Here is a 25,332-nt window from a genome sequence, read left to right as displayed (position 1 = left end):
TATAGCTAATAACGTTATATAGTATTACGTTATAACGTATAACGTTATATGCTATTACGATATAACATATAACGTTATATAGTATTACGATATAACGTATAACGTTATATGCTATTACGATATAACGTATAACGTTATATGCTATTACGATATAACGTATAACGTTATATGCTATTACGATATAACGTATAACGTTATATGCTATTACGATATAACATATAACGTTATATACTATTACGATATAACGTATAACGTTATATAGTATTACGATATAACGTATAACGTTATGTACTATTACGATATAACGTATAACGTTATATACAATTACGATATAACGTATAACGTTATATGCTATTGTGATATAGCTAATAACGTTATATAGTATTACCATATAACGTATATCGTTATATACTATTACGATATAACGTATAGCGTTATATGATATTACGATATAACGTATAACGTTATATGCTATTACGATATAACATATAACGTTATATGCTATTACGATATAACGTATAACGTTATATGCTATTACGATATAACGTATAACGTTATATGCTATTACGATATAACATATAACGTTATATACTATTACGATATAACGTATAACGTTATATAGTATTACGATATAACGTATAACGTTATGTACTATTACGATATAACGTATAACGTTATATACTACTATGATATAACGTATAACGTTATATAGTATTACGATATAACGTATAACGTTATATGCTATTACGATATAACGTATAACGTTATGTACTATTACGATATAACGTATAACGTTATATGCTGTTGTGATATAGCTAATAACGTTATATAGTATTACGATATAACGTATAACGTTATATGCTATTACGATATAACGTATAACGTTATGTACTATTACGATATAACGTATAACGTTATATGCTGTTGTGATATAGCTAATAACGTTATATAGTATTACGATATAACGTATAACGTTATATGCTATTACGATATAACATATAACGTTATATAGTATGTCGGAGATGGAAAAGCACCGGAACCTCTCCTTGGATTCTCGGGAATACCGTAATGTCGTAATTTAGATTAAACAAATGTCGCTCCGATTGTTCGAGGTTTATGATAGTGAGCTTGGGCTCGAGGCGACAACCAGTCGCCGAACGTAGCCGCGGTCAAGGGATGAACGTTTTGTCTAACAAAGGCATGAAGTAACCCTATAGCTATCTTTAAAAGAAATACTTAGGACGGGGCACGACTGTAAGCGTTTCAACGATTTCTGTCCCGTGGCTCGCCACACGCAGACTCTATTCTTTGAGTAAGATGATTACCAGATGTCGACGCGTCTCCACAGTACATGTTCAGCTAGCCCGAGGACCCGCTATAAATCTTAAGATCTGTTTAACTAAAGTCCTTCAAACCGACAAACAGTCCTCGTCCCAACTACGAGAAAATAGGAGAAATCTATTTTTCTCACCAACGACGCTTCCTCTTCTCGAACTTTCTCTTAAGGGCGCCTAGCACCCTTCCCTAACCACCAACATGGAAATTGACCAATTAACAGTAACGCCGATTTCCCTCACTTTCCGAATGAAGGCTTTTCTCCACGAATCCGATGATTTCGTGCCCTTGGGCACACCCGTCATAGTTTTCCTCGACAGCGTCACCGTGATGGAGAACCACTCTCCGGTACGATCTCGACGACGATTCAAGTAACTCTCGGATACGTAGTGATTGCCCCACGCATTAACATTGAGTACAACTTAGACGCTAAAGAAGAGTAGAGTTCGTCATCCCGTTGACCGTGGATTCGTTATTGAGCCTAGGATCATTGTCATTAGCTTCTCGAGTATCAATTTATCGCGATTACTTGTCCAATTCCAACATGGTCATGTTTGCACTAGTAAATATCTCCTCTATTGCATAGTGATCACGTCTAGTGTCAATAGGGATTCGTTTACGCCCTTAACCCTAACTCTAATCGTAACGCCAACCCGACATCAGAAGTGGGATCAGTGCCGATTATAACAGTGTTAGGACTTACGACCATCGTGCGCGAGTAACCCAGTCGCTAGTGCAAAATCGAGTGTGAAACCTAACAAGTTTTCGCCACCACGTTTTAACCCTTAAAATCGCACGTTCCGACCCCGCTGCACGGGGCGCAACTGTCAACCTGATTATGAAAGAAAACCATAATTTCAATAACGAGTGGCGAGTCGACTTCTACGTACTGGAAGCATCATCGGGTAGATCAAGTCATCTGGGTGAGTCGTTTCCATTTTACTCCGATTCGGGAGCCGAGCGTTCACTAATTAAAGAGTCCGTGGCCTCGAGATTTCTGGCAAAAGAATGACTGACATATTAGTAATGCGAGGAGCAGGAAATACTTGTATTAAACATACGCCTCCCATTTGTTCATCGTGTGTATTAATGATTTTTACATCGAAGATAATTTCTCATGTCCTTGCTGATAGTTATCTAAAATATGATATCGCGATTAGTTGCGGAACTCTAAGTCTGGGTTTTGACGTAACATTACACAAAATAGCCTCGCTATGTGTAAAACAAAAATAATTAATGTCTGTAATGAAACCACTGCAAACGAGATCGTCGTTAATGAAGCTGACACTGATGTACATGGTAATAATAAAAGTCGATCAATTTCTCTTCTCGACAAATTCAAAGATTCATTCGTTACGGATTCCCTACGTATTCGCGTAAATACAGGCCGGTTAGAAATACGATTAATTGATCCTAACATCACCGTACGAGGAAGTCCTTATAGATTTAGTGAGGAGGACCGAAGAGCGGTACGTGAGAAAATAAGCGTTTTAATTAAAGCAAAGATCATAAGGCCTAGTAATTCGCTATTCGCGAGCTTTACGTAACTCGTGAAGAAGAAAGCGGCTCAGATAGATTACGAGTGGATCCCCGAGAACTAAATCAAAGTACCGTCGCGGATCGGTACCCTTTACTCCTTATTGCGGATCAAGTCGCGAGATTGCAAGAGGCGAGATATTTTATTAGCCTGGATATGGCCAGCGGGTTTCACCAAATTCCTACTTATCCTAATTCAGCGGAGTATACAGCGTTCGTTACTCCCGACAGACAATATGAGTAGATAACGATGCCGTTTGAACTGAAAAAAAATTGCGCCGTCCGTCTTTCGGAGGGCCATTCGCAAGGCCCTAGGCGACCTCGCTCATTCGTACGTTGTTATTTATTTCGATAACGTTCTAATTATTGCCGACTCGATAGATCAAGATTTAGGAAGATTGAACACCGTATTAGATACTCTCGTAAAAACAGGATTCTCTGTTAACATTGCGAACTGTTCTTTTCTAAAGACATCGGTGCTCTATTTGAGATATGTAATTCATAACGAAGAAGTTCGTCCGAACCCGGGTAAAATACACACCTTAAGCTCTTTACCTGTGCCATCAGCCGTCACGCAGTCCAGGCAGTTCATGGGCTTAGCTTCGCACTTCCGAAAGTTCATCCCTAAATTCTCACAGGTGATGAAACCCCTGTATGCGCTCATCTCAAATAACAGAAATATAACTTGGACAGATAGGCACGAGAAAATAAGACAACAGGCAGTTTCCGCCCTGACCGACGCGCCGGTGTTAATGATATTCGACCCCAATTACCCGATAGAACTACATACTGACGCTAGCTCGGAGAGTTACGGGGCGATTTTGACGCATCAAGTCGAAGGTAAAGGCAAAGCAATAGAGTATTACAGCAAAAGAACTACCCTCGCAGAATCTAGGTATAATTCCTACGAACTAGAGACGTTAGCAGTCGTAAACGCAGTCGAGCGTTTCCGTCACTATCTACATGGACGGGAATTTCTTGTTGTCACGGATTGCGACTCGTCGAAAGCGTCGAGTAATAAAGTACATTTAAATGACAGGGACCATCGGTGATGGGTCTACTTGCAGACTTTTGTTTTTGACATTATGTATCTGGAAAGTAAACGGACAGCCCACGTAGATTTCTTCTCGCGAAACCCCGTAGATTTAGACCACCGTAAAATTGATAAAATTGCGGAGAAAGAAATCAATCTGGCCGAAATATCGGAATACTAGCTGTTAGCCGAACAACGTCGTGATTCTCAAACCTTGGGAATCGTCAAGAAATTGCAAAAGGATGAGCTCGCGGAAGACATCGCGAATACATACGGTACTCTTTACCGTAGGATACAAAGAAAAGGCAGGACTCTCTGTTTACCTATAGTCCTAAGAGGTTTTAGATAGTCTGTTATTAACCATGTGCACCAGTCAATTATGCACTTAGGTTGGGAGAAAACGCTCGAGAGACTGTACGAGTATTACTGGTTCGAAGGGATGGCGAAGTACGTTCGCCGATTTATTGAGAACTGTCATGCTTGTCAAGTCTCGAAAGCTAGTTCAGGTAAGATACAAGCCGAACTACGTCCTATACCTAAGACCAGCATACCCTGGCATACGGTCCACATGGACATAACAGGCAAGTTGAGTGGTAAAAGCGATTCAAAGGAGTACGTCATTGTTTTGATCGATGTGTTCACTAAATTCGTATGCCTGCATCGTACTCGTAAGATAGATTTCCGTAACACCATTAAAGCGCTTAAACCCGCTATATTTTATTCGGAAGTCCCTGCCGGATAGTAGCAGATCAGGAAAGATGTCCTAAGGGTAATGAATTTCGAGAATTCTGCGAAAGCAAACGAATTAAAGTTCACTCGATAGCGACCGATGATAGAGTCAATAGACAGGTAGAGCGTGTTATGCGTACATTGAAAATACTTTCACGACAGTAGAAACGACCGGGCGGCCGCGGCAAGACGCGATTGGGGAAATACAGCTAGCGTTGAACTGCACCACCAACCGCGTGACTAATTCGAGCCCTTTACAACTACTAATCGGTAGAACAGCGAGACCGTACGACCTATTGCTACCCGACAATATCAAAGAAAAGGAAGTCGATATCCCTGATGTAAGACAGCAGGCTGTGTAGAACATAGAGAGTAAAGCCCAGTACAGCAAAAAAAAGATTTGATAGAAACAAAGCTAAAGTGGTTAGGTTTAACCTCTGCGATTTCGTACCACGCAAAAACGAGAAAAGAAACCAAACCAAGCTAGAGCCAAAATTCAAGGGTCCATTCGTAATAACCGAGATTTTGGAAGGAGATAGGTATATTTTAAAAAACGCTAGACGGCAAACGATCGTATAAAGACAGTCACGACAGATTAAGGAAAATGCCGGACAGTCGCGTTCCCGCTGAGTTGGACGTCGATAGTGACGGCAATAACAGTGACCACGACGACATGAGCACCTCGATCTCGGAAGATCCTTAGCACAAAGACCGTAGCACCTTACGGAGTACGTTATGAAGCTTGGTAAAGGGGCAAGTGATGTGTTCACGCGCACCATGAGCTATAGAGTTATGAAGCTTGGTAAAGGGGCAAGTGATGTGTTCACGCGCACCATGAGCTATAGAGTTATGAAGCTTGGTAAAGGGGCAAGTGATGTGTTCACGCGCACCATGAGCTATAGAGTTATGAAGCTTGGTAAAGGGGCAAGTGATGTGTTCACGCGCACCATGAGCTATAGTGTTATGAAGCTCGACTAAGGGGCAAGTGATGTGTTCACGCGCACCATGAGCTATAGTGTTACGAAGTTTGGTGCGGTCGTGCGATCTAGAAAAACGAGATCCATTGGGGTGCGAAATCGAGACTGGTCCATTTCGCCGTTATGACCCGACTGATAACCCACAGGATGCAACTAGCACTTCCAGTTACTCCTAATTACAACGTTACTAATTCATGTTCTCTTCTATTCCTTTTGTTGTCAAACCTCCGAACAAAATTTTGTTGTTACACTGGACCCTCAGCTTATTTAGACATTAAGTTAAATTGTAGACATGCTAATTGTACCGAACCTAATGTTAGAAAGACTCAATCTTATAGTTGCACCCGAGGACGTGTGATAGTCAGAATGGCCGTGTCGGAGATGGAAAAGCACCGGAACCTCTCCTTGGATTCTCGGGAATACCGTAATGTCGTAATTTAGATTAAACAAATGTCGCTCCGATTGTTCGAGGTTTATGATAGTGAGCTTGGGCTCGAGGCGACAACCAGTCGCCGAACGTAGCCGCGGTCAAGGGATGAACGTTTTGTCTAACAAAGGCATGAAGTAACCCTATAGCTATCTTTAAAAGAAATACTTAGGACGGGGCACGACTGTAAGCGTTTCAACGATTTCTGTCCCGTGGCTCGCCACACGCAGACTCTATTCTTTGAGTAAGATGATTACCAGATGTCGACGCGTCTCCACAGTACATGTTCAGCTAGCCCGAGGACCCGCTATAAATCTTAAGATCTGTTTAACTAAAGTCCTTCAAACCGACAAACAGTCCTCGTCCCAACTACGAGAAAATAGGAGAAATCTATTTTTCTCACCAACGACGCTTCCTCTTCTCGAACTTTCTCTTAAGGGCGCCTAGCACCCTTCCCTAACCACCAACATGGAAATTGACCAATTAACAGTAACGCCGATTTCCCTCACTTTCCGAATGAAGGCTTTTCTCCACGAATCCGATGATTTCGTGCCCTTGGGCACACCCGTCATAGTTTTCCTCGACAGCGTCACCGTGATGGAGAACCACTCTCCGGTACGATCTCGACGACGATTCAAGTAACTCTCGGATACGTAGTGATTGCCCCACGCATTAACATTGAGTACAACTTAGACGCTAAAGAAGAGTAGAGTTCGTCATCCCGTTGACCGTGGATTCGTTATTGAGCCTAGGATCATTGTCATTAGCTTCTCGAGTATCAATTTATCGCGATTACTTGTCCAATTCCAACATGGTCATGTTTGCACTAGTAAATATCTCCTCTATTGCATAGTGATCACGTCTAGTGTCAATAGGGATTCGTTTACGCCCTTAACCCTAACTCTAATCGTAACGCCAACCCGACAAGTATTACGATATAACGTATAACGTTATATGCTATTACGATATAACATATAACGTTATGTACTATTACGATATACCGTATAACGTTATATACTACTATGATATAACGTATAACGTTATATACTATTACGATATAACGTATAACGTTATATGCTATTACGATATAACGTATAACGTTATATACTATTACGATATAACGTATAACGTTATATGCTATTACGATATAACATATAACGTTATATACTATTACGATATAACGTATAACGTTATATACTACTATGATATAACGTATAACGTTATATGCTATTACGATATAACATATAACGTTATATACTATTACGATATAACGTATAACGTTATATGCTATTACGATATAACGTATAGCGTTATATACTATTACGATATAACGTATAACGTTATATGCTATTACGATATAACGTATAACGTTATATGCTATTGCGATATAACGTATAACGTTATATGCTATTACGATATAACATATAACGTTATATACTATTACGATATAACATATAACGTTATGTGCTATTATGATATAGCTAATAACGTTATATAGTATTACGATATAACCTTTAACGTTATATAGTATTACGATATAACGTATAACGTTATATGCTATTACGATATAACGTATAACGTTATATCCTATTACGATATAGCGTATAACGTTATATAGTATTACGATATAACATATAACGTTATATAGTATTACGATATAACGTATATCGTTATATACTATTACGATATAACATATAACGTTATATAGTATTACGATATAACATATAACGTTATATACTATTACGATATAACGTATAACGTTATATAGTATTACGATATAACGTATAACGTTATATACTATTACGATATAACGTATAGCGTTATATGTTATTACGATATAACATATAACGTTATATACTATTACGATATAACGTATAACGTTATATATCATTACGATATAACATATAACGTTATATACTATTTCGATATAACGTATAACGTTATATGCTATTATGATATAGCTAATAACGTTATATAGTATTACGATATAACCTTTAACGTTATATACTATTACGATATAACGTATAACGTTATATGCTATTACGATATAACGTATAACGTTATATGCTATTACGATATACGTTATTACGATATAACATATAACGTTATATACTATTACGATATAACGTATAACGTTATATACTACTACGATATAACGTATAACGTTAATTACTATTACGATATAACGTATAACGTTATATACTACTATGATATAACGTATAACGTTATATACTATTACGATATAACGTATAACGTTATATGCTATTACGATATAACGTATAACGTTATATGCTATTACGATATAACGTATAACGTTATATGCTATTACGATATAAAGTATAACGTTATATGCTATTACGATATAACATATAACGTTATATACTATTACGATATAACGTATAACGTTATATACTATTACGATATAACGTATAGCGTTATATGTTATTACGATATAACATATAACGTTATATACTATTACGATATAACGTATAACGTTATATAGTATTACGATATAACCTTTAACGTTATATACTATTACGATATAACGTATAACGTTATATGCTATTACGATATAACGTATAACGTTATATAGTATTACGATATAACATACAACGTTATATACTATTACGATATAACGTATAACGTTGTATGCTATTATGATATAGCTAATAACGTTATATAGTATTACGATATAACCTTTAACGTTATATACTATTACGATATAACGTATAACGTTATATGCTATTACGATATAACGTATAACGTTATATAGTATTACGATATAACATACAACGTTATATACTATTACGATATAACGTATAACGTTGTATGCTATTATGATATAGCTAATAACGTTATATAGTATTACGATATAACCTTTAACGTTATATACTATTACGATATAACGTATAACGTTATATACTATTACGATATAACGTATAGCGTTATATGTTATTACGATATAACATATAACGTTATATACTATTACGATATAACGTATAACGTTATATAGTATTACGATATAACATATAACGTTATATAGTATTACGATATAACCTTTAACGTTATATACTATTACGATATAACGTATAACGTTATATGCTATTACGATATAACGTATAACGTTATATGCTATTACGATATAACGTATAACGTTATATGCTATTACGATATAACGTATAACGTTATATGCTATTACGATATATCCAGTAACGTTATATGCTATTACGATATAACGTATAACGTTATATGCTATTACGATATATCCAGTAACGTTATATGCTATTACGATATAACGTATAACGTTATATGCTATTACGATATATCCAATAACGTTATATAGTATTACGATATAACGTATAACGTTATATGCTATTACGATATAACGTATAGCGTTATATGTTATTACGATATAACATATAACGTTATATACTATTACGATATAACGTATAACGTTATATACTATTACGATATAACGTATAACGTTATATGCTACTACGATATAACGTATAACGTTATATACTATTACGATATAACGTATAACGTTATGTGCTATTACGATATAACATATAACGTTATATACTAGTACGATATAACGTATAACGTTATATACTATTACGATATAACGTATAACGTTATATGCTATTACGATATAACGTATAACGTTATATGCTATTACGATATAACGTATAACGTTATATACTATTACGATATAACGTATAGCGTTATATGTTATTACGATATAACGTATAACGTTATATGCTATTACGATATAACGTATAACGTTATATACTATTACGATGTAACGTATAACGTTATATGCTATTACGATATAACATATAACGTTATATGCTATTACGATATAACGTATAACGTTATATACTATTACGATATAACGTATAACGTTATATACTACTATGATATAACCTATAACGTTATATAGTATTACGATATAACGTATAACGTTATATGCTATTACGATATAACGTATAACGTTATATGCTATTACGATATAACGTATAACGTTATATGCTATTACGATATAACGTATAACGTTATATGCTATTACGATATAACATATAACGTTATATACTATTACGATATAACGTATAACGTTATATGCTATTACGATATAACGTATAACGTTATATACTATTACGATATATCGTATAACGTTATGTGCTATTACGATATAACATATAACGTTATATACTAGTACGATATAACGTATAACGTTATATACTATTACGATATAACATATAACGTTATATAGTATTACGATATAACATATAACGTTATATACTATTACGATATAACGTATAACGTTGTATGCTATTATGATATAGCTAATAACGTTATATAGTATTACGATATAACCTTTAACGTTATATACTATTACGATATAACGTATAACGTTATATGCTATTACGATATAACGTATAACGTTATATAGTATTACGATATAACATATAACGTTATATACTATTACGATATAACGTATAACGTTATATAGTATTACGATATAACGTATATCGTTATATACTATTACGATATAACGTATAGCGTTATATGTTATTACGATATAACATATAACGTTATATACTATTACGATATAACGTATAACGTTATATAGTATTACGATATAACATATAACGTTATATACTATTACGATATAACGTATAACGTTGTATGCTATTATGATATAGCTAATAACGTTATATAGTATTACGATATAACCTTTAACGTTATATACTATTACGATATAACGTATAACGTTATATACTATTACGATATAACATATAACGTTATATAGTATTACGATATAACCTTTAACGTTATATACTATTACGATATAACGTATAACGTTATATGCTATTACGATATAACGTATAACGTTATATAGTATTACGATATAACATATAACGTTATATACTATTACGATATAACGTATAACGTTGTATGCTATTATGATATAGCTAATAACGTTATATAGTATTACGATATAACGTATATCGTTATATACTATTACGATATAACATATAACGTTATATAGTATTACGATATAACATATAACGTTATATACTATTACGATGTAACGTATAACGTTATATAGTATTACGATATAACGTATAACGTTATATACTATTACGATATAACGTATAGCGTTATATACTATTACGATATAACGTATAACGTTATATACTATTACGATATAACGTATAACGTTATATAGTATTACGATATAACGTATAACGTTATATGCTACTAAGATATAACGTATAACGTTATATAGTATTACGGTATAACGTATAACGTTATATGCTATTACGATATAACGTATAACGTTATGTACTATTACGATATAACGTATAACGTTATATGCTATTGTGATATAGCTAATAACGTTATATAGTATTACGATATAACGTATAACGTTATATGCTATTACGATATAACCTATAACGTTATATAGTATTACGATATAACGTATAACGTTATATGCTATTACGATATAACGTATAACGTTATATGCTATTACGATATAACGTATAACGTTATATAGTATTACGATATAACGTATAGCGTTATATGTTATTACGATATAACATATAACGTTATATACTATTACGATATAACGTATAACGTTATATAGTATTACGATATAACGTATAACGTTATATACTACTACGATATAACGTATAACGTTATATACTATTACGATATAACGTATAACGTTATATACTACTATGATATAACGTATAACGTTATATACTATTACGATATAACGTATAACGTTATATACTATTACGATATAACGTATAACGTTATATACTATTACGATATGACGTATAACGTTATATAATACTATGATATAACGTATAACGTTATATAGTATTACGATATAACGTATAACGTTATATGCTATTACGATATAACGTATAACGTTATATGCTATTACGATATAACGTATAGCGTTATATACTATTACGATATAACGTATAGCGTTATATGTTATTACGATATAACGTATAGCGTTATATGTTATTACGATATAACATATAACGTTATATACTATTACGATATAACGTATAACGTTATATAGTATTACGATATAACATATAACGTTATATACTATTACGATATAACGTATAACGTTGTATGCTATTATGATATAGCTAATAACGTTATATAGTATTACGATATAACCTTTAACGTTATATACTATTACGATATAACGTATAACGTTATATACTATTACGATATAACATATAACGTTATATAGTATTACGATATAACCTTTAACGTTATATACTATTACGATATAACGTATAACGTTATATGCTATTACGATATAACGTATAACGTTATATAGTATTACGATATAACATACAACGTTATATACTATTACGATATAACGTATAACGTTGTATGCTATTATGATATAGCTAATAACGTTATATAGTATTACGATATAACCTTTAACGTTATATACTATTACGATATAACGTATAACGTTATATACTATTACGATATAACGTATAGCGTTATATGTTATTACGATATAACATATAACGTTATATACTATTACGATATAACGTATAACGTTATATAGTATTACGATATAACATATAACGTTATATAGTATTACGATATAACCTTTAACGTTATATACTATTACGATATAACGTATAACGTTATATGCTATTACGATATAACGTATAACGTTATATGCTATTACGATATAACGTATAACGTTATATGCTATTACGATATAACGTATAACGTTATATGCTATTACGATATATCCAGTAACGTTATATGCTATTACGATATAACGTATAACGTTATATGCTATTACGATATATCCAGTAACGTTATATGCTATTACGATATAACGTATAACGTTATATGCTATTACGATATATCCAATAACGTTATATAGTATTACGATATAACGTATAACGTTATATGCTATTACGATATAACGTATAGCGTTATATGTTATTACGATATAACATATAACGTTATATACTATTACGATATAACGTATAACGTTATATACTATTACGATATAACGTATAACGTTATATGCTACTACGATATAACGTATAACGTTATATACTATTACGATATAACGTATAACGTTATGTGCTATTACGATATAACATATAACGTTATATACTAGTACGATATAACGTATAACGATATATAATACTATGATATAACGTATAACGTTATATAGTATTACGATATAACGTATAACGTTATATGCTATTACGATATAACGTATAACGTTATATGCTATTACGATATAACGGATAACGTTATATGCTATTACGATATAACGTATAACGTTATATACTATTACGATATAACGTATAACGTTATATACTATTACGATATAACGTATAACGTTATATGCTATTACGATATAACGTATAACGTTATATGCTATTACGATATAACGTATAACGTTATACACTATTACGATATAACGTATAGCGTTATATGTTATTACGATATAACGTATAACGTTATATGCTATTACGATATAACGTATAACGTTATATACTATTACGATGTAACGTATAACGTTATATGCTATTACGATATAACATATAACGTTATATGCTATTACGATATAACGTATAACGTTATATACTATTACGGTATAACGTATAACGTTATATACTACTATGATATAACCTATAACGTTATATAGTATTACGATATAACGTATAACGTTATATGCTATTACGATATAACGTATAACGTTATATGCTATTACGATATAACGTATAACGTTATATGCTATTACGATATAACGTATAACGTTATATGCTATTACGATATAACATATAACGTTATATACTATTACGATATAACGTATAACGTTATATGCTATTACGATATAACGTATAACGTTATATACTATTACGATATATCGTATAACGTTATGTGCTATTACGATATAACATATAACGTTATATACTAGTACGATATAACGTATAACGTTATATACTACTATGATATAACGTATAACGTTATATACTATTACGATATAACGTATAACGTTATATACTATTACGATATAACGTATAACGTTATATGCTATTACGATATAACGTATAACGTTATATAGTATTACGATATAACATATAACGTTATATACTATTACGATATAACGTATAACGTTGTATGCTATTATGATATAGCTAATAACGTTATATAGTATTACGATATAACGTATATCGTTATATACTATTACGATATAACATATAACGTTATATAGTATTACGATATAACATATAACGTTATATACTATTACGATATAACGTATAACGTTATATAGTATTACGATATAACGTATAACGTTATATACTATTACGATATAACGTATAGCGTTATATACTATTACGATATAACGTATAACGTTATATACTATTACGATATAACGTATAGCGTTATATGTTATTACGATATAACATATAACGTTATATACTATTACGATATAACGTATAACGTTATATATCATTACGATATAACGTATAACGTTATATACTATTACGATATAACGTATAACGTTATATAATACTATGATATAACGTATAACGTTATATAGTATTACGATATAACGTATAACGTTATATGCTATTACGATATAACGTATAACGTTATATGCTATTACGATATAACGTATAGCGTTATATACTATTACGATATAACGTATAGCGTTATATGTTATTACGATATAACATATAACGTTATATACTATTACGATATAACGTATAACGTTATATAGTATTACGATATAACGTATATCGTTATATACTATTACGATATAACGTATAGCGTTATATGTTATTACGATATAACATATAACGTTATATACTATTACGATATAACGTATAACGTTATATAGTATTACGATATAACATATAACGTTATATACTATTACGATATAACGTATAACGTTGTATGCTATTATGATATAACATATAACGTTATATAGTATTACGATATAACCTTTAACGTTATATACTATTACGATATAACGTATAACGTTATATGCTATTACGATATAACGTATAACGTTATATAGTATTACGATATAACATATAACGTTATATACTATTACGATATAACGTATAACGTTGTATGCTATTATGATATAGCTAATAACGTTATATAGTATTACGATATAACGTATATCGTTATATACTATTACGATATAACATATAACGTTATATAGTATTACGATATAACATATAACGTTATATACTATTACGATGTAACGTATAACGTTATATAGTATTACGATATAACGTATAACGTTATATACTATTACGATATAACGTATAGCGTTATATACTATTACGATATAACGTATAACGTTATATACTATTACGATATAACGTATAACGTTATATAGTATTACGATATAACGTATAACGTTATATGCTACTAAGATATAACGTATAACGTTATATAGTATTACGGTATAACGTATAACGTTATATGCTATTACGATATAACGTATAACGTTATGTACTATTACGATATAACGTATAACGTTATATGCTATTGTGATATAGCTAATAACGTTATATAGTATTACGATATAACGTATAACGTTATATGCTATTACGATATAACCTATAACGTTATATAGTATTACGATATAACGTATAACGTTATATGCTATTACGATATAACGTATAACGTTATATGCTATTACGATATAACGTATAACGTTATATAGTATTACGATATAACGTATAGCGTTATATGTTATTACGATATAACATATAACGTTATATACTATTACGATATAACGTATAACGTTATATAGTATTACGATATAACGTATAACGTTATATACTACTACGATATAACGTATAACGTTGTATGCTATTATGATATAGCTAATAACGTTATATAGTATTACGATATAACCTTTAACGTTATATACTATTACGATATAACGTATAACGTTATATACTATTACGATATAACATATAACGTTATATAGTATTACGATATAACCTTTAACGTTATATACTATTACGATATAACGTATAACGTTATATGCTATTACGATATAACGTATAACGTTATATAGTATTACGATATAACATACAACGTTATATACTATTACGATATAACGTATAACGTTGTATGCTATTATGATATAGCTAATAACGTTATATAGTATTACGATATAACCTTTAACGTTATATACTATTACGATATAACGTATAACGTTATATACTATTACGATATAACGTATAGCGTTATATGTTATTACGATATAACATATAACGTTATATACTATTACGATATAACGTATAACGTTATATAGTATTACGATATAACATATAACGTTATATAGTATTACGATATAACCTTTAACGTTATATACTATTACGATGTAACGTATAACGTTATATGCTATTACGATATAACGTATAACGTTATATGCTATTACGATATAACGTATAACGTTATATGCTATTACGATATAACGTATAACGTTATATGCTATTACGATATATCCAGTAACGTTATATGCTATTACGATATAACGTATAACGTTATATGCTATTACGATATATCCAGTAACGTTATATGCTATTACGATATAACGTATAACGTTATATGCTATTACGATATATCCAATAACGTTATATAGTATTACGATATAACGTATAACGTTATATGCTATTACGATATAACGTATAGCGTTATATGTTATTACGATATAACATATAACGTTATATACTATTACGATATAACGTATAACGTTATATACTATTACGATATAACGTATAACGTTATATGCTACTACGATATAACGTATAACGTTATATACTATTACGATATAACGTATAACGTTATGTGCTATTACGATATAACATATAACGTTATATACTAGTACGATATAACGTATAACGATATATAATACTATGATATAACGTATAACGTTATATAGTATTACGATATAACGTATAACGTTATATGCTATTACGATATAACGTATAACGTTATATGCTATTACGATATAACGGATAACGTTATATGCTATTACGATATAACGTATAACGTTATATACTATTACGATATAACGTATAACGTTATATACTATTACGATATAACGTATAACGTTATATGCTATTACGATATAACGTATAACGTTATATGCTATTACGATATAACGTATAACGTTATATACTATTACGATATAACGTATAGCGTTATATGTTATTACGATATAACGTATAACGTTATATGCTATTACGATATAACGTATAACGTTATATACTATTACGATGTAACGTATAACGTTATATGCTATTACGATATAACATATAACGTTATATGCTATTACGATATAACGTATAACGTTATATACTATTACGATATAACGTATAACGTTATATACTACTATGATATAACCTATAACGTTATATAGTATTACGATATAACGTATAACGTTATATGCTATTACGATATAACGTATAACGTTATATGCTATTACGATATAACGTATAACGTTATATGCTATTACGATATAACGTATAACGTTATATGCTATTACGATATAACATATAACGTTATATACTATTACGATATAACGTATAACGTTATATGCTATTACGATATAACGTATAACGTTATATACTATTACGATATATCGTATAACGTTATGTGCTATTACGATATAACATATAACGTTATATACTAGTACGATATAACGTATAACGTTATATACTACTATGATATAACGTATAACGTTATATACTATTACGATATAACGTATAACGTTATATACTATTACGATATAACGTATAACGTTATATGCTATTACGATATAACGTATAACGTTATATAGTATTACGATATAACATATAACGTTATATACTATTACGATATAACGTATAACGTTGTATGCTATTATGATATAGCTAATAACGTTATATAGTATTACGATATAACGTATATCGTTATATACTATTACGATATAACATATAACGTTATATAGTATTACGATATAACATATAACGTTATATACTATTACGATATAACGTATAACGTTATATAGTATTACGATATAACGTATAACGTTATATACTATTACGATATAACGTATAGCGTTATATACTATTACGATATAACGTATAACGTTATATACTATTACGATATAACGTATAACGTTATATAGTATTACGATATAACGTATAACGTTATATGCTACTAAGATATAACGTATAACGTTATATAGTATTACGGTATAACGTATAACGTTATATGCTATTACGATATAACGTATAACGTTATGTACTATTACGATATAACGTATAACGTTATATGCTATTGTAATATAGCTAATAACGTTATATAGTATTACGATATAACGTATAACGTTATATGCTATTACGATATAACCTATAACGTTATATAGTATTACGATATAACGTATAACGTTATATGCTATTACGATATAACGTATAACGTTATATGCTATTACGATATAACGTATAACGTTATATAGTATTACGGTATAACGTATAGCGTTATATGTTATTACGATATAACATATAACGTTATATACTATTACGATATAACGTATAACGTTATATAGTATTACGATATAACGTATAACGTTATATACTACTACGATATAACGTATAACGTTATATACTATTACGATATAACGTATAACGTTATATACTACTATGATATAACGTATAACGTTATATACTATTACGATATAACGTATAACGTTATATACTATTACGATATAACGTATAACGTTATATACTATTACGATATGACGTATAACGTTATATAATACTATGATATAACGTATAACGTTATATAGTATTACGATATAACGTATAACGTTATATGCTATTACGATATAACGTATAACGTTATATGCTATTACGATATAACGTATAGCGTTATATACTATTGCGATATAACGTATAGCGTTATATGTTATTACGATATAACGTATAGCGTTATATGTTATTACGATATAACATATAACGTTATATACTATTACGATATAACGTATAACGTTATATAGTATTACGATATAACATATAACGTTATATACTATTACGATATAACGTATAACGTTGTATGCTATTATGATATAGCTAATAACGTTATATAGTATTACGATATAACCTTTAACGTTATATACTATTACGATATAACGTATAACGTTATATACTATTACGATATAACATATAACGTTATATAGTATTACGATATAACCTTTAACGTTATATACTATTACGCTATAACGTATAACGTTATATGCTATTACGATATAACGTATAACGTTATATAGTATTACGATATAACCTTTAACGTTATATACTATTACGATATAACGTATAACGTTATATGCTATTACGATATAACGTATAACGTTATATGCTATTACGATATAACGTATAACGTTATATGCTATTACGATATAACGTATAACGTTATATGCTATTACGATATAACGTATAGCGTTATATGTTATTACGATATAACATATAACGTTATATACTATTACGATATAACGTATAACGTTATATACTATTACGATATAACGTATAACGTTATATGCTACTACGATATAACGTATAACGTTATATACTATTACGATATAACGTATAACGTTATGTGCTATTACGATATAACATATAACGTTATATACTAGTACGATATAACGTATAACGATATATAATACTATGATATAACGTATAACGTTATATAGTATTACGATATAACGTATAACGTTATATGCTATTACGATATAACGTATAACGTTATATGCTATTACGATATAACGGATAACGTTATATACTATTACGATATAACGTATAACGATATATAATACTATGATATAACGTATAACGTTATATAGTATTACGATATAACGTATAACGTTATATGCTATTACGATATAACGTATAACGTTATATGCTATTACGATATAACGGATAACGTTATATGCTATTACGATATAACGTATAACGTTATATACTATTACGATATAACGTATAACGTTATATACTATTACGATATAACGTATAACGTTATATGCTATTACGATATAACGTATAACGTTATATGCTATTACGATATAACGTATAACGTTATATACTATTACGATATAACGTATAGCGTTATATGTTATTACGATATAACGTATAACGTTATATACTATTACGATATAACGTATAACGTTATATAGTATTACGATATAACGTATAACGTTATATACTATTACGATATAACGTATAGCGTTATATGTTATTACGATATAACATATAACGTTATATACTATTACGATATAACGTATAACGTTATATAGTATTACGATATAACGTATAACGTTATATGCTATTACGATATAACGTATAACGTTATATGCTATTACGATATAACGTATAACGTTATATCCTATTACGATATAGCGTATAACGTTATATAGTATTACGATATAACATATAACGTTATATAGTATTACGATATAACGTATATCGTTATATACTATTACGTTATAACATATAACGTTATATAGTATTACGATATAACATATAACGTTATATACTATTACGATATAACGTATAACGTTATATAGTATTACGATATAACATATAACGTTATATACTATTACGATATAACGTATAACGTTATATGCTATTATGATATAGCTGATAACGTTATATAGTATTACGATATAACGTATAACGTTATATGCTATTACGATATAACGTATAACGTTATATAGTATTACGATATAACGTATAGCGTAATATGTTATTACGATATAACATATAACGTTATATACTATTACGATATAACGTATAACGTTATATAGTATTACGATATAACGTATAACGTTATATACTACTACGATATAACGTATAACGTTATATACTATTACGATATAACGTATAACGTTATATACTACTATGATATAACGTATAACGTTATATAGTATTACGATATAACGTATAACGTTATATGCTATTACGATATAACGTATAACGTTATATACTACTATGATATAACGTATAACGTTATATAGTATTACGATATAACGTATAACGTTATATGCTATTACGATATAACGTATAACGTTATATACTACTATGATATAACGTATAACGTTATATAGTATTACGATATAACGTATAACGTTATATGCTATTACGATATAACGTATAACGTTATATACTACTATGATATAACGTATAACGTTATATAGTATTACGATATAACGTATAACGTTATATGCTATTACGATATAACGTATAACGTTATGTACTATTACGATATAACGTATAACGTTATATGCTGTTGTGATATAGCTAATAACGTTATATAGTATTACGATATAACGTATAACGTTATATGCTATTACGATATAACATATAACGTTATATAGTATTACGATATAACGTATAACGTTATATGCTATTACGATATAACATATAACGTTATGTACTATTACGATATAACGTATAACGTTATATGCTATTGTGATATAGCTAATAACGTTAAATAGTATTACGATATAACGTATAACGTTATATGCTATTACGATATAACGTATAACGTTATATACTATTACGATATAACGTATAACGTTATATAGTATTACGATATAACATATAACGTTATATACTATTACGATATAACATATAACGTTATATACTATTACGATATACCGTATAACGTTATATACTACTATGATATAACGTATAACGTTATATACTATTACGATATAACGTATAACGTTATATGCTACTACGATATAACGTATAACGTTATATGCTATTACGATATAACGTATAACGTTATATACTATTACGATATAACGTATAACGTTATATACTACTATGATATAACGTATAACGTTATATACTATTACGATATAACGTATAACGTTATATGCTATTACGATATAACGTATAACGTTATATGCTATTACGATATAACGTATAACGTTATATACTATTACGATATAACGTATAACGTTATATGCTATTACGATATAACATATAACGTTATATACTATTACGATATAACGTATAACGTTATATACTACTATGATATAACGTATAACGTTATATACTATTACGATATAACGTATAACGTTACATGCTATTACGATATAACGTATAACGTTATATGCTATTACGATATAACGTATAGCGTTATATGTTATTACGATATAACATGTAACGTTATATACTATTACGATATAACGTATAACGTTATATAGTATTACGATATAACGTATAACGTTATATAGTATTACGATATAACGTATAACGTTATATGCTATTACGATATAACGTATATCGTTATATCCTATTACGATATAGCGTATAACGTTATATAGTATTACGATATAACGTATAACGTTATATGCTATTACGATATAACGTATAACGTTATATGCTATTACGATATAACGTATAACGTTATATAGTATTACGATATAACGTATAACGTTATAAAGTATTCCGATATAACATATAACGTTATATACTATTACGATATAACGTATAGCGTTATATGTTATTACGATATAACATATAACGTTATATACTATTACGATATAACGTATAACGTTATATAGTATTACGATATAACATATAACGTTATATACTATTTCGATATAACGTATAACGTTATATGCTATTATGATATAGCTAATAACGTTATATAGTATTACGATATAACCTTTAACGTTATATACTATTACGATATAACGTATAACGTTATATGCTATTACGATATAACGTATAACGTTATATGCTATTACGATATAACGTATAACGTTATATGCTATTACGATATAACGTATAACGTTATATGCTATTATGATATATCCAATAACGTTATATAGTATTACGATATAACGTATAACGTTATATGCTATTGCGATATAACGTATAACGTTATATACTATTACGATAAAGCGTATAACGTTATATACTACTATGATATAACGTATAACGTTATATAGTATTACGATATAACGTATAACGTTATATGCTATTACGATATAACGTATAACGTTATATGCTATTACGATATAACGTATAACGTTATATAGTATTACGATATAACGTATAACGTTATAAAGTATTACGATATAACATATAACGTTATATACTATTACGATATAACGTATAACGTTATATGCTATTACGATATAACGTATAACGTTATATGCTATTACGATATAACGTATAACGTTATATAGTATTACGTTATAACGTATAACGTTATATACTATTACGATATAACGTATAGCGTTATATGTTATTGCGATATAACATATAACGTTATATACTATTACGATATAACGTATAACGTTATATAGTATTACGATATAACATATAACGTTATATACTATTACGATATAACGTATAACGTTATATGCTATTATGATATAGCTGATAACGTTATATAGTATTACGATATAACGTGTAACGTTATATACTATTACGATATAACATATAACGTTATATACTATTACGATATAACGTATAACGTTATATACTATTACGATATAACGTATAACGTTATATAGTATTACGATATAACGTATAGCGTTATATGTTATTACGATATAACATATAACGTTATATACTATTACGATATAACGTATAACGTTATATAGTATTACGATATAACATATAACGTTATATAGTATTACGATATAACCTTTAACGTTATATACTATTACGATATAACGTATAACGTTATATCCTATTACGATATAGCGTATAACGTTATATAGTATTACGATATAACGTATAACGTTATCTGCTATTACGATATAACGTATAACGTTATATGCTATTACGATATATACAGTAACGTTATATGCTATTACGATATAACGTATAACGTTATATAGTATTACGATATAACGTATAACGTTATATGCTATTACGATATAACGTATAACGTTATATGCTATTACGATATAACGTATAACGTTATATGCTATTACGATATAACGTATAACGTTATATGCTATTACGATATAACATATAACGTTATATGCTATTACGATATAACGTATAACGTTATATGCTATTACGATATAACGTATAACGTTATATGCTACTACGATATAACGTATAACGTTATATGCTATTACGATATAACGTATAACGTTATATACTATTACGATATAACGTATAACGTTATATAGTATTACGATATAACGTATAACGTTATATGCTACTAAGATATAACGTATAACGTTATATGCTATTACGATATAACGTATAACGTTATATGCTATTACGATATAACGTATAACGTTATATGCTATTACGATATAACATATAACGTTATATGCTATTACGATATAACGTATAACGTTATATGCTATTACGATATAACGTATAACGTTATATACTATTACGATATAACGTATAACGTTATATACTACTATGATATAACGTATAACGTTATATACTATTACGATATAACGTATAACGTTATATGCTATTACGATATAACGTATAACGTTATATGCTATTACGATATAACGTATAACGTTATATAGTATTACGATATAACGTATAACGTTATATGCTATTACGATATAACGTATAACGTTATATGCTATTACGATATAACGTATAACGTTATATACTATTACGATATAACGTATAACGTTATATAATACTATGATATAACGTATAACGTTATATATTATTACGATATAACATATAACGTTATATGCTATTACGATATAACGTATAACGTTATATGCTATTACGATATAACGTATAACGTTATATGCTATTACGATATAACGTATAACGTTATATGCTATTACGATATAACGTATAACGTTATATGCTATTACGATATAACGTATAACGTTATATGCTATTACGATATAACGTATAACGTTATATGCTATTACGATATAACGTATAACGTTATATGCTATTACGATATAACGTATAACGTTATATGCTATTACGATATAACGTATAACGTTATATGCTATTACGATATAACATATAACGTTATATGCTATTACGATATAACGTATAACGTTATATGCTATTACGATATAACGTATAACGTTATATACTATTACGATATAACGTATAACGTTATATAGTATTACGATATAACCTTTAACGTTATATACTATTACGATATAACGTATAACGTTATATGCTATTACGATATAACGTATAACGTTATATGCTATTACGATATAACGTATAACG

Source organism: Bombus terrestris, chromosome 10 (genome assembly GCF_910591885.1).
Source record: "Bombus terrestris chromosome 10, iyBomTerr1.2, whole genome shotgun sequence".
NCBI lineage: Eukaryota > Metazoa > Arthropoda > Insecta > Hymenoptera > Apidae > Bombus > Bombus terrestris.
Note: the sequence above shows the minus strand (reverse complement) of the source record.